Below are 12,565 nucleotides of genomic sequence, written 5' to 3'. Positions count from 1 at the left end.
TATAAGTCAACATCGGCACCAGAACACAAACTCCGACTGTCTCACCGGGTTTCCCGCAACAGCGTGGTCTCCGAGCATTGTGTCAGGTGCAGCCGAGAACTACCTTGAACCCTGGGCTCCCTGCCGGTGGCCACCCACAGCACTGTTCCCACACCTGTGTGTTCCAGCCTGGGTCCCACATGGAGCTCTGCCCAGTGCAGCTCATGGTGCCACAGCCCGCTCCCCCGTGCCTGTCCTCATATGGTGTGTCTGTCCTGTGCATGTTGTGGCCTCCCAGGACGCGCCCTGGCGCACAGACCTCGGGCTGGTCTCTTCTGCTGTGGCGTTTAGACCCTGCCAGCCAGCGGAGGCTCCGCCCCGTCTTGCAGGTGTACCACTGCCCGTCCCTGGCCCTGGCGTTCACGGAACGCATGGTAGCCCAGAGGCTCCGTGTGTGTGTGCACTGCCCTGGCGAGCGTGCTGGACTTGCGGTGTTTTGACTTTTCCTTCTCCTCCCCAGCACTGCTGCCCACCCCACCCAGCTCTGGCCTGCAGCTGGAGAGGGAGCTGCACACGCGTTCCTGTGCTGGCCTTGAGCTCCCAGGGCACTGCCACGTCCTGCCCGGAGATCAGCGGGCGTCCTCCAAGGAGGCTGGGGCCAACCCCCTCCCCTGCCTCCCACTGCACCGTTGCCTTTGACATCAGGTAGGATAAAGACCAGAAAATGAAAGCACCCCTGTCCCTCGCCCCCCAGTCTGCCAGGAGTGGGAACTGGGTACCCAGAAGCAGCTTCCGAGCTGGGGTCAGCGCGGATGCCAAGAATTCCACTCACCAAGTCATGCAGAGTCCTCCGTGCTGGTCACAGAGGCCGCTCTGTGCCCGTCCATCTTACCACGGCAGGATTAAGAAACAACAGGCTTTTCTGGTTTCTGCTGATCCTCTGCGGGTGGGAGCAGGGCCAAAGCCTCCTGTAGACAGGAGCTGGGCCCTGCCCCTGGCGGCAGACGGGGCGGGGCTTCCTCCAGCCAGCAGCCTGGCAGGACCCTAGCAAAGCTCCCCAGAAAGTCCTGAGAGTGATGGGTTTCTCCAGCACCTTCCAGTGGTGTCTGGCCAGCAAGTTTGACCCCACAGAGCTTCAGCAGAGGCCAGGGTTGGCTTAGACCCCTTCCCAGGGCCGAAGGTGAAGCAAGTGTGCCACGTGCAAGTGCCGGAGATGCCAGCCAGGGACCCGCGGTGTGCTAGGCCCTACAGCTGGTACTGGACGCCGGGCAGAGCTAAGGGAGTCAGCGGAGAGGAGGAAAGTGGCACTGCGGGCTCTTGGAGACTGCGGAGGCCGCTTTTTTGCAACTGACCCATCAAATTGACATTTGGACTTTTTATTTTGCATTCAATTTGTTTATGAAACTATGGGATTGGAATGGGACAGTGACTACCACTCACAGGTGCTGTCAGCGTTACCAGTGAGCTGACAAGAACCCAGGCTCTAGCCCTCACCAGCTGGCTCTGCACAGGGGACATCAGTGTGGCACCCGGCACTTGCTTCGGCTGCAACTCTATGCATGGAATTCCATCCTGGGCAGAAGACAGCCAGTCCAATAGCCTGGTGGCCCCTGCTGCTCCCATTGAGGAAGGGGCCTTGCTGCTGGCCGGGGCGGAGAAGCTTGGCATTGTTGGCATGTGATGCCGGGCTCCTGCAAGAACAATGTCACCATCAGATCCTTGTGCCCTCTGGTCTGGCCAGGGACCAAGGTCTCGCCAAACATCAGCCAGAGAGACAGCCCGGCTTTACACCACTTCCGGAACCTTCCACCGTCTGGAAACAAAACAGCAGCTTGTAGCACAAAGACAGATATCCACCCTGAGCCTCCATAAAAGAGAGCGAATCAAAGAACAAGAGGCTCCTGGCTCCCCCGCCCTCCCCCACTGGAGGACTCTAACCTCAACTAACTGATACTGAGATATACCACACAGGTGACAGTAGTGTCACCAGGTAAAGCTGGGTGTGGCTGGTGCTGAGGACAGGTGTGGCCTCTGGTTTTGGGGGTGACAGCTGTGATTTCAAGCCGGCAGTGCTAGGTGCCTGACACTGAACTTGACATCTCAGTCGCGGCTAGACCACATCCACTGCTGTCCCCCCAGCCCGGAATCTCATGTGAGTCATTTTTGTGGGGAATACCAGAAATACATCCAGAGGAGGCTGGACGGCTCGGGGGACAGCAGATGAGATCAAGAAGCAGGAAGACAGAGGAGGACAGAGGGCAGGGCGCCGCCGGTGGGCACTGGAACCAGGAGAGACCCAGGCTGAGGGCAGAGAAGGGGGCTGGGGAGGAGGCCGGAGGGGGCGGGGGAGCCACGAGTCAGGGTGAGGCTCTGGAATGCACACAGCGCCAAAGGCCAGGCTGCTTTTTCTAGAAACCTACCATTACTTAGACCATAAGCCCTCAGGCTCCTTGCAGAATTGCTGTGACTTCAAGACCTGGGGCTTGAGCTGCCCCTGATGGTTGGGAAGCCAGGCCCAAGGGACAGAAGGAGGAATGGACCCCAGGGCGTGGCCACCTCCTGGAAGGGAAGCTGAGGCTGCCTTCGGGCTGCGAAACCTCAGCAAGTGGAAATCCGGGACCCTCCTGGGTCCTCCTGTTGGCTCCCTGTGACAGTCTCAACAGAGGACCAGACAGCAAAAGTCGTGCCCACAGGCGGGGCCCCGAGTCTTTGGGCGCGGGCAGGACCCTGTTCCCCTGCAAGCTCTGCGGTGGGATGCTTCCGGTGGTGCCTGGCTGCTCTGGCTGTGCCCTGGCCTGTGGCTGCTCCACTCTCCTCCCTCCTCCATCTGCACTTGGCTGTCCTCCTGGAGTTTCTCTTCTTAGAAGGACGCCAGCATTTGCACGGGGCCTCTTCCAACTCAGTACGACCACATCACCGCTAAAGAGTCTGCAAAGGCTCCATGGGCAGCCACGGTCCTGTCTGATCTTTAGGATCTCTGGAGTATGCACCTGCTTTGTATTGTTAACCACCATGTGATATTCTCTCACTCGCTCAATGGACAGCCATCTGCCTGATCATGTGAGGACCACGACAGTGTCACCCTTGTCCCCACCGCCCAAGCACTGCCTGTCGTGGGGGAAGCCCCCAGCCCCCAGTTACTGGATAATTCAATGCCTACCCTTGAAGGACACAATAGTTGATTTTCAGTAATGTAACTACTACTTAAAAAAAAAGATTTTTTGAAATGCTGTTTGCATTTCAGTGGCATTCAATAATCCACCTGCTAAGGAACTTTGTGGGCTACTTTTCTTATTGTCTTACATATTTCAGAACTTTATCTCACAGGCTCCTGTTGAATGACAGTTCTTCTGCCTCTCCCTTCCCCAACTTCTCTGTAATTAGGCATGCACAGAAAGGCTGGGTTGCCTCCACCTGCTGTTCACAACTGCCCAGTCTGGGTCCAGGTCTTCATCAGAGGCAGCATCCCCTGGAGAACTGGGTGTGTCACCTGGAGGCTGCAGGCAGTGGTGCTGGCTGCCTCCGGCTGTCGCCCTGTGCTCTGCAGAGTCCTCATTCCTTGATGCTATGGCTTAGTTTGGAGTCACCACACAGCAACGCTGCAGCCTGGCCCCAGCTCACCACTCCTGGTCAGCAGGGAAGGCTACGATGTTTTAAAGCCAATGTCTTTTTCACTAAAACATAAAAGTGCATGCAGTGGCTTCGTCTGGGGTGGTTGGGGGCTTCATCGTGGCATTAGAGCACCCAATCAAGTCCCAGCTGCTCTGCTTCTGATCCAGTTCCCTGCTAGTGCACCTGGGAAGGCAGCGGACAATGGCCCAAGGGCTTGGACCCCTGCCTCCCACTGGGAGACCCGGATGGAGTTCCAAGCTCCTGGCTTTGGCTTGGCCCAGCCCTGGCCATCGCAGCTATTTGGGGTGTAAATCAGATGGAAAATCCCTGACTTTGCCTCACTGTCACTCTGGCTTTCAAATAAATAAAATAAATCTTAAAAAAAAAAGAGTGAACCCCGACTGGATCTTCATGGGACACCCCCTAAAACAATGTCACATCCAGAGTCCATGACCCTGCAGCCTGGCCCCGCACCAGGCTCCACGGAGCAGGGTCAGGTGAAGGCCACAGACTCCAGGGTCAGGGCTGAGAACGACCAAGGGCTGTGGCCCTGACTCCAGGGGCTGAGACCCAATGCCTGCACTGTCAGCAGGGACAGGCAGGGGCACAGCAGCTCCCTCCTCAGCCAGTGGTGGAGGGCTCCTCCCCTGGGAACCTCTCCTAAAGCCCTCTCCCTTCCCCCAGGCACCCGTGTCCTCCAGGTGTTCTGAATTCCTTCGGGGATTGACAGAGGACAGTGTCCCCAACCTGCTGCATTGCTGGCTGCCCCTGTGGAGGCCCCTGTGTGCCGTGAAAGCCATCTCTGTCCCCGCAAGGCGCTTCTGGAGGGGAGCATTGCACCGTGAAAGGGCCATTGAGACGCCGGACACTGGGCCATTGTGTGCTCTGGGACCGAAGGCCATGGCCCCCGCGGATGGGTCACCTACCTACTGCGTGGTGCAGGGCTGGCATGGGCTAGGAGGAGCTGAGGTTTCAAGTGCTGGCTCCAGCATTTCCCCATCTGCCCCGACATGGTGAGAACAGACGCACAACAGCTGGTCCAGGCTCTGCCGTGGTTCAGGTGGAAGCAGGCACCCTGAAGGTGGGGGCTGGACGCCTCCTCCATTCCTGCAACCTGTCTGGGAGCCGACTCCCTGCCCCAGCCCAACCTCGGTGGCCCCTGACAGCACTCTGGCTGCCTGGGGTCCATGTGTGTCCCACAAGAGCCTCCAGCCAGCTGAGTGGCAAACAGGCAGCTTCTGTCTGGTGGGCGGCACAGGGCCCCTGCGTGTGCGTCCTCAGTGCCCCCCGGGGTCTGTCTTAGTGGCCTGGGAAACCTGTCGTGGCTGAACCCTGCTTCTGCACGTCCTCCTCTTTCTTCCCCGCCATGCCAGGGAAGGCCAGCGGTGCAGGCTGAGCCTCCAGGAAGTGAGGGGACCCCCCAGCCCTGCTGTCCCTCCTGCCTGTGGAACCGCAAGTTTCCGGTGTGACCCAGTGCAGGAGGTGCAGAGATCAAGGACTCCCAGGGCCTCCTGGGGCCAGAGGGCCCTCAGATGCAGGAAATCCCATCGATTCACCAGAAGCCACACCCTCAGACTGCAGACAACCCGGAGAACCAGGGATTCTGCACATCCCGGGATGTGCCCGCAGGTGCAGGTCCTGTCAGCCACAGCAAGCCCCCTCTGCAGTTGTGTTAGCAGCGACACCACCAGTGACGGGTGGGATTTTCCCACGGGACCTCACGGGCCTGTGAGACACGTGATGCTGTTGCCCTGTTTCTCAAAGGAGTAAACTGAGGCATCAGAGGGGTTAAGAAGCGGCTCAGGGTCACAGGGTGAGGCTGAGCGGGTCCCCCACCCGCAGTCACCACCCCTACCTCCCAATGCCTTCTCCAGTCTCACCCGAGTTCCCAGGACAGAGGCCTCACTCCCTCCTGCACACATCATCACGTAGGGGCCAGGCTGAGGCCAGGCATCCGGGCCAGGCACTCAGGGGCCCATCACACAGCAGGGCTGAGCGCAGGCATTTCCACTGGGCAGGTGTCGGACAGCTGAAGCACCTGCTGCTATTCTTTGCTAAAATATGATGCACTGTTCAAAAAAAGACTGCATTTATGATATTAAAAGTAACATCTTCTGAGTGTTACAAAGTGCGGGTGATGATAGGACTAGAGGAAGGCAGGATGAATAATGCACACTTATTAAAATTTGCTTATTTGAAATGTGAGAATAATTTGCACTCAAAGTTACATACTATCAAAGCAAAGACTTTAACACATTAACAGTTACTATCAAACACTTGCGGATTGTTCTACAGGAAAAAGACGCGTCTCCTTTAATAAATGAAGAGCAAGAGAGGGAGGAGCTAGGGTGAACAGGTCCAGGAGACAGACCAAACAGATGCCAGCTATAGACTTTATCTGGGTCCTGAGTCCAAAAACTAACTGTAAAAAGCATCTCTAAGGGCCGATGTGACTGCTGGTGGCAGCTTGTGCGTTGTGGATGCACAGGAGTGACTGCTGATGTACAGTGTGCCTGTGGTACTGTTGGCAAGCACACACATGCACCCTTCTTCCAGACAAGCACTGAGCCATCTGCAGATGGCAGCCGTGACGTCTGGGGTCTGCCGGGGAGAGCGCACAGCTTCCTGCCAAAGCAAGATGGGCCAAAGCCCGCTCATCACCGGACCTGGTTGTCGGCACACGGGGCTCGTTGTGCTCATCTGCCTACTTCTGTGCCTGTCTAAAACTTCCCATCAAGATGAGGGAGCAGCATCAGGGCAGGCTGAGCCTTTGAGGGCAGGCACTGCCCTGAGCCAACCTGAACCCGGCCATTGCACCTGCAGGCGCCACTCACAGGGCAGGAGCCGGTGGAGGCACTCAGGGCTCCACATCTGGACTGATGTGGGATTGGCTAGAGAACTCCGCAGGTGGAGCTGCTCCCTCGCCACAGGTGAGCAGGGCTGACAAGGAAGGAGCAGACACCTCCCACGCAGGAGAGGAGAAAGCACCTGTGAGCCGGGCTTGCGGCAACTTGGGGAGCCTGCCTCCCATACCGCTGTACGCTGGTGGTGCAGGGAGGGGCTCGCCAGCAAGTCAGCTGGGAAGAGCCTGCAGCCCTCGGGGGAAAGCTGGAGTCTAGGAGCACAAAGACTGCAGTACAGGTGCAGACGAACGGGGTGGGTATCTTGGTCAGACGTCCCTGCTGGGTGAGGGAGGCCCCTCTGTGACAGCACCAACTGCCCGCCTCCTCCTGGAAGACAGGGTTTGCCACCAATGTCCATGCACTTTCTGGGCATTAGCTCTGCCTTGCTCAGCATTTAAGACGATGCTTGGGGGTGCGGGGGCAGAGAGATCCTATCTTGTGCAAATCAATAATAGAGTGATTGATTAGAAACAAGCTGAGCCCTAGATAACAGCATAAGAATTGGGCTTAGGTTCAGAATCCTGGAGCAAGAGGCTCACTCTGAGGAGCCGAGAAAAGTCCAGAGGAACTCTCCTACTCAAAGTGTTCTAAAATGCAATGTCAGAATCCTTTGGTGGGAGGTGGGGTGGAGGGTTATTGTTCAAAATGTAGAGTCCTTAGCCAAAAAGTGCACGAGAAGACGCTCAGCGTCATCGGCCATCAGGGAGATGAAAACCAAACAGTGAAGTGAAACGTCACGCTGCTGGATGACTCTGACACAGCAGGTGCACGGTGACGAGTGTGGTGAGGAGGTGGAGCAACAAGCAACAGCAAGCTCGGAGACAGCGGGCAGGAACGTGACATGTGCAGTTGCCAGGGAAGACAGCCCCGAGGTTTCTCACAAACAGGCACGGAGTCACCATGTGACCTAGCAACTCAAGCAGTCGAAACCTCCATCGGCACAAAACCCTAGTCTGCAACAACGGTCAAAGTAGCTTCTACCTGGGGCTGGCGCTGGGGCGCAGCAGCAGGTGAGGGCGCAGGCGCCGGCATCCCATATGGGTGCTGGTTCGAGTCCCAGTTGCTCCACTTTTGACCCAGCCCCTTACTAATCCTCCTGGGAAAGCAGTGGAAGATGGCCCAAGTATTTGGGCCCTGCCCACTACGTGGGAGACCCAGAAGGAGCAGCATCCACTCGTAAGAGTTAAAAGGTGGTGACCACCAGAGTGTTGGTCTACTGACAAGCAGATGAACACTATGGGATGGGAGCGGGGTGGGGGTGGTGGGACTCATGTAATGCGGCATGGAAAAAGAAAACTGGGTTCAGAGTGTAGTGAGAAAGGTGGCAAACCATGCCTGGATGCTGACAATTCTCCACACCTTCCTCTATGTTGTACCTTCCCTTTGTAGTCAGCAGCTAGAAGTTCTGCTCTGTATTTTCTTAATTAATTTTTTATAAGAATTTTGTCTGTGTGAGCAGAAAAACTAAGCCATGGGGAGAATGCCAATTATGCTGTAGCTCACTCCTAGCTGCCTCAGCTCGTACCCCAGAGGCCATCCTGTACACAGCAGCTGCCTTCTGCACGCCACAGCACGCAGGAAGCGTGTAGATGCGTGCGCGCAGGCGGTGTGTGCAGACCCCATCCCAGCGGCGAGGCCAACAGCACGCTCCCTCTCTGCTGGGCCAGGCAGCCAGGGAGCCACTCTGGGAGCTGGTGTCACCTGAGAGGGAAGTGTGGCCACTCCTGGCTGCAAGGCCCCATGAGCAGAGCTTGATCCCTCGCCTCTCCATGCACTGGGAAAAGGCAACAATGGTGAGTTAGCCGCAGAAGGCGGTGTGGCCGGCAGCAGCCCCATCTTTCTGGAAGCCTCGTCCCCGCAGAGGGGCCGTTCTGCACAGCAGCCTAAACCCCAGGCCTGGCTCCCGCCAGCCGGGTGCCCGTGGCTTCTCGTGGCTTCCACCTTTGCCTCTGGCATAAATGTGTTTCGATGCCTCTCTGTGGAGTCTTCTCTGTATCAGTCGTACACTAGAATCTGACAATTTTGTGTGTGTGTTTGCGACAGAAATCCATGAATTGTTCTTTCCCAGTTGTCTGGGGACCAACAAAACCCAAAACATCACAGCCGAATGTGCCCCCTTCCCTAACTAACTTCCCTGCATGGAAGCCTTGGGACCGGGCAGAGCCTCAGAAACCTCACAGAGAGTGGGGCTCAGAGGGATTTGCTCTGAGTTCAGATGAGAAAGCCGCAAAGCAGTGCCCAGGCTGAACTCAGGCCCCGCTCTCCACACAGCTCCTTCTGGGATTCTCACTGTCCTGTTAGAGATGCAGGATGGAGGCTGAGCTGACAAAAACACTCAGTAGAAGCCATTAGAAAATCACTGATTGTCTTTAAGAGCAGAGGACCGGCCCAAAGCATGAGTGATGACGTACCTCTCAACACTGTGTCCTTGGGCTGGGACATCTGTAAGCGGCAGTGGCCTGTGGGCCTCTCTGAGCACCTGGCTGCCCAGGGTGGCACCTGCCCTTGCCAGCAGAAGCACGTGTGGCTCACAGATCTGCTGGGCTCTGAGCGTGGGGGCTACTACTCACCATTCTCCCGAGTTTGGGGTCCATTGGGCTGCAGTGATGAGGTGTCTGGCACTCGCTGGAGCTCCAAGGAACGTGGCAGAGGAGTCCCATGGGAGCGCTGGGCAGTCACATTAAATATCTCTGTGCCCTGAGCCACCCCGTGCCCCGGAAGGAAGACCAGGCTGGCACAGTGCACCCATTCACACTAGAAAACAATGATGCTTCAAAGACACCCATTGAGTCCCATGTACATTCCGGAAGGAACAATGCGTGTCGTGTGTGCAGACAGAGGTCGAGGCAGTGGCCCCAAAGTCATCTGATGTCACCAGAGGCCAGCGCCGGGCTCAGGCCGCGGCTCCCCAGGTGTTTTCTGAGGCACTGGCAGGACACGGACGGCTGCTCCGTGCTCTGGCTTGCACGAGGGCGTTACAGGCCGTGTGCTGCTCTCCCAGTGCTGACCAGTCCCTCAAACCACGAGGCTTACGCGGCGGGTGCCTCTTCCCTAACGGCTCTGGTGGCCATGGAGGTGTCGGCAGCGCTGGCTCCCTCTGAGGCTTCTCTTCCCGGCTTCCGGTGGCTGCCAACTCTGTCCCTGTCCCCGCCTGCGGAGGCACCGCCTCATCTCTGCCCGCTACTCTGCCTGTGTGTGTGTTTGTCGGGGTCCTGTTCCCCCCTTCTTACAGGGACAGGGGTCACCAGGGCCACCCTCCTCCAGGACGTCCTTGTGCCCACACAAGGTCACGCTGAAGTCTTGGCGTTCAGACCTCAACGTCTGAGCTGGGATGGGATTCAGTTCTCCCCACGGCGGCCTTGAAGGCCCCAGGTGAGAACTGGAGACAGCAGGCCCTTGGCCAGGCCTTTAGCTGAGGAGTCTGGAATGAGGCCGGCGGCAGCGGCCACAGGGCTTGGCCCCCCTCGTCCCGGGCCTTGGAGGAACAGGAGTCCCCCACGGTGTTGAGTTGCTGCTAGGGCTGTGAGCGTGGGGCTGGGGCCCCCATTGTGCCACACTCCCCATGCCCACCAGCCTGGGGGCCCTGTGCGGAGGGAGGAAGGAGGGCAGAAGCCTGGTGGGGATGGATGCCCACACCCCAGCTGTGAGGCCACCAGCAGATGTCCTGGGATCTGGCCAGCCACTGTACCCTCAGGTGAGCGCAGCGGGGTGGGGTGGCTCCGCTTGGGGTCAGGGTGTTGAGTAGGAAGTTAGAAATTAGCCTATGTGTGTGAGAGGCCCTTAAAGAAAACAGAGCATCAGCAGGAGCTCTGAAGCAGCCCTAAGTCCTGCCCAGACAGGTGTCCCAGCCTTCCCCCAAGGAGAGCTCTCAGGGACAATCCTCTCTTCTCAGCACCAAATGGGTTATCTGGCCTAAAAACACTGCGTGGTAAAACCTCCCCGCCTTCCCCCAAGGCAGGAGCCCTGGGGGAAGCCCCTCTGCCCAGGTGGGCTCCCAGTCTGACAGCACTGAGCAGTGAACCCCGGGGAGGAGTTCCACCTGCTTGGCACTCAGCAAACCGTCTGTCCTGGAGAAGAGGGGATGGGAGGAGAAGAGAGAAGAACCGGCCCCCGCCTGGCCTGTCCATCAAACCACATACCCTTGCTTTCCCCAGTCTGAGTGACCGGGCTGTGTCTTGGATTCTGTCCCATCCATTCTGACAGATGCCCCTCCCGGTTATCCCTTGCTGCCTTGCTGACCACTGCTCTCCCGATCCTGGGCGGAGGAGACAGAGCCATGGGAAAGAAGCCCTTGGCTGCGTGGCGCTCTCAGAGGAAGGGGAGAGGAAGCTGTCAGATCTTTTTATTTGTGATTATCGTCCTAACAGGCATGAGGTGATGCCTTACCGTGGTTTTAATTTTCATTTTCCTGATATTAAAGATGTTGATCTACTTCTACCTACTTATCGGCCATTCATGTGTCTTCTTAGGGAAAACACCTATTCAGGCTCTTTGCCCATTTCTTAATTGGTACTGGTGTATTTTTGCTGTGGAGTTCCGTGAGTTACTTAGATATTTACACTATTAATCCCTCATCAGTTATATAATTTGCAAATATTCTCTACGATTTCATAGGTTGCCTTTTCGTTTTGTTGTTCCCTTTGCTGAGCAGATTTTTAACTTGTGTAGTCTCCATTGTTTATTGTAGCTTTTATGGCCTGGGTTTGGGCGTCATATCCCAGAGACTGTCACCCAGATGATGCCAAGCAACTCGTCCCTGTGTCTTCTGCTGGGAGACTTGCAGTTTTAGATTGTTCATTTAAGTCGTTAACCCATTTTGAGTTGACTTCGTATGTGGCGTGAGATCAGAGTCCAGCTTTCCCAATGTCATTTATTGAAGAGCCTCTCCTCTGTTCACTGTACAGAGCTTTCACAATCTGGACTAAATTTATTCCTTTTAAAAACATTTACTTTTATTTATTTGAAAGACAGTTAGAGAGAGAGGTAGAGACAGAGGTCTTTCATCCGCTTGTTCGCTCCCTAAATGGCTGCAGTGGCTGGGACTGGGCCGATTCGAAGCCAGGAGCTCCTTCTAGGTCTCCCACATGGGTGCAGGGGCCCAAGCATTTGGGCCATCTTCTACTGCTTTCCCAGGTGCATTAGTAGGGAGCTGGATCAGGAGTGGAGCAGCCTGGACTACAACTGGTGCCCATATGGGATGTCTGTGCTACAGGCTGGGATTTTAACCCACTGAGCCCCAGGGCCAGCCCCTAAATTTATTTGTAAGGACTTTATTCTCTTTGATGCTGTTGTAAATGGGATCATTTTAATTTTATTCTTGAATGGTTCATTTTTAGTGTATAGGAATGTAACTTTTTTGGGGTGATTTTGCATCTTTTTAAATGAATTTATTAATTCTAAGATGATTTGGTGGAATCTTCCACATTTTCTTTATAAAGATTTATTTATTTGAAAGGAAGAGTTAAAGAGAAATCTTCCATCACATGGCCGAAATGGCCAGAGCTGAGCCAATCAGAAGCCAGGAGCCAGGAGCTTCTTCTGGGTCTCCCACGTGGGTGCAGAGGACCAAGCACTTCGGCCATCTTCTGCTGCTTTCCCAGGTGCACTAGCAGAGAGCTGGATGGGAAGTGGGGCAGCCAGTTCTCGATCCGGTGCCCATATGGGATGCCGGCACCAGCACCAGCAGCTTAACCTGTGTCACAGCACCAACCCCTGCATTTTCTGTACATACAATCATATCTGCATGAAGAGACGATTTTACTTCCAATTTGGATGCCTTTCTTGTCTTCAAGCTTTTTTCTGTTTTCCTTGCTAGAGACATCATAGTATGAGGGGGCTTCAAAAAGTTCATGAAAAAAATGGGAGTTAAGAGATATTTCTTCAAGAAGAAAAGATTTGGCAGGTGGAGAGACACACAGAGAGAATCCTTCATCCAGTGACTCACTCTCCAAACAGCTGTGATGGCTTTGGCTGGTCAAAGCCAGTAGCCAGGAATCCCATCTAGGTCTCCCACAGAGGTGGCAGAGACCCCAGTCCTGGGATCTTCCCCTGCTTTCTCAGGAGCGTAAGCA

This window comes from Lepus europaeus, chromosome 9 (genome assembly GCF_033115175.1).
Source record: "Lepus europaeus isolate LE1 chromosome 9, mLepTim1.pri, whole genome shotgun sequence".
Classification (NCBI taxonomy): domain Eukaryota; kingdom Metazoa; phylum Chordata; class Mammalia; order Lagomorpha; family Leporidae; genus Lepus; species Lepus europaeus.
This window is presented reverse-complemented; position numbering follows the sequence as displayed.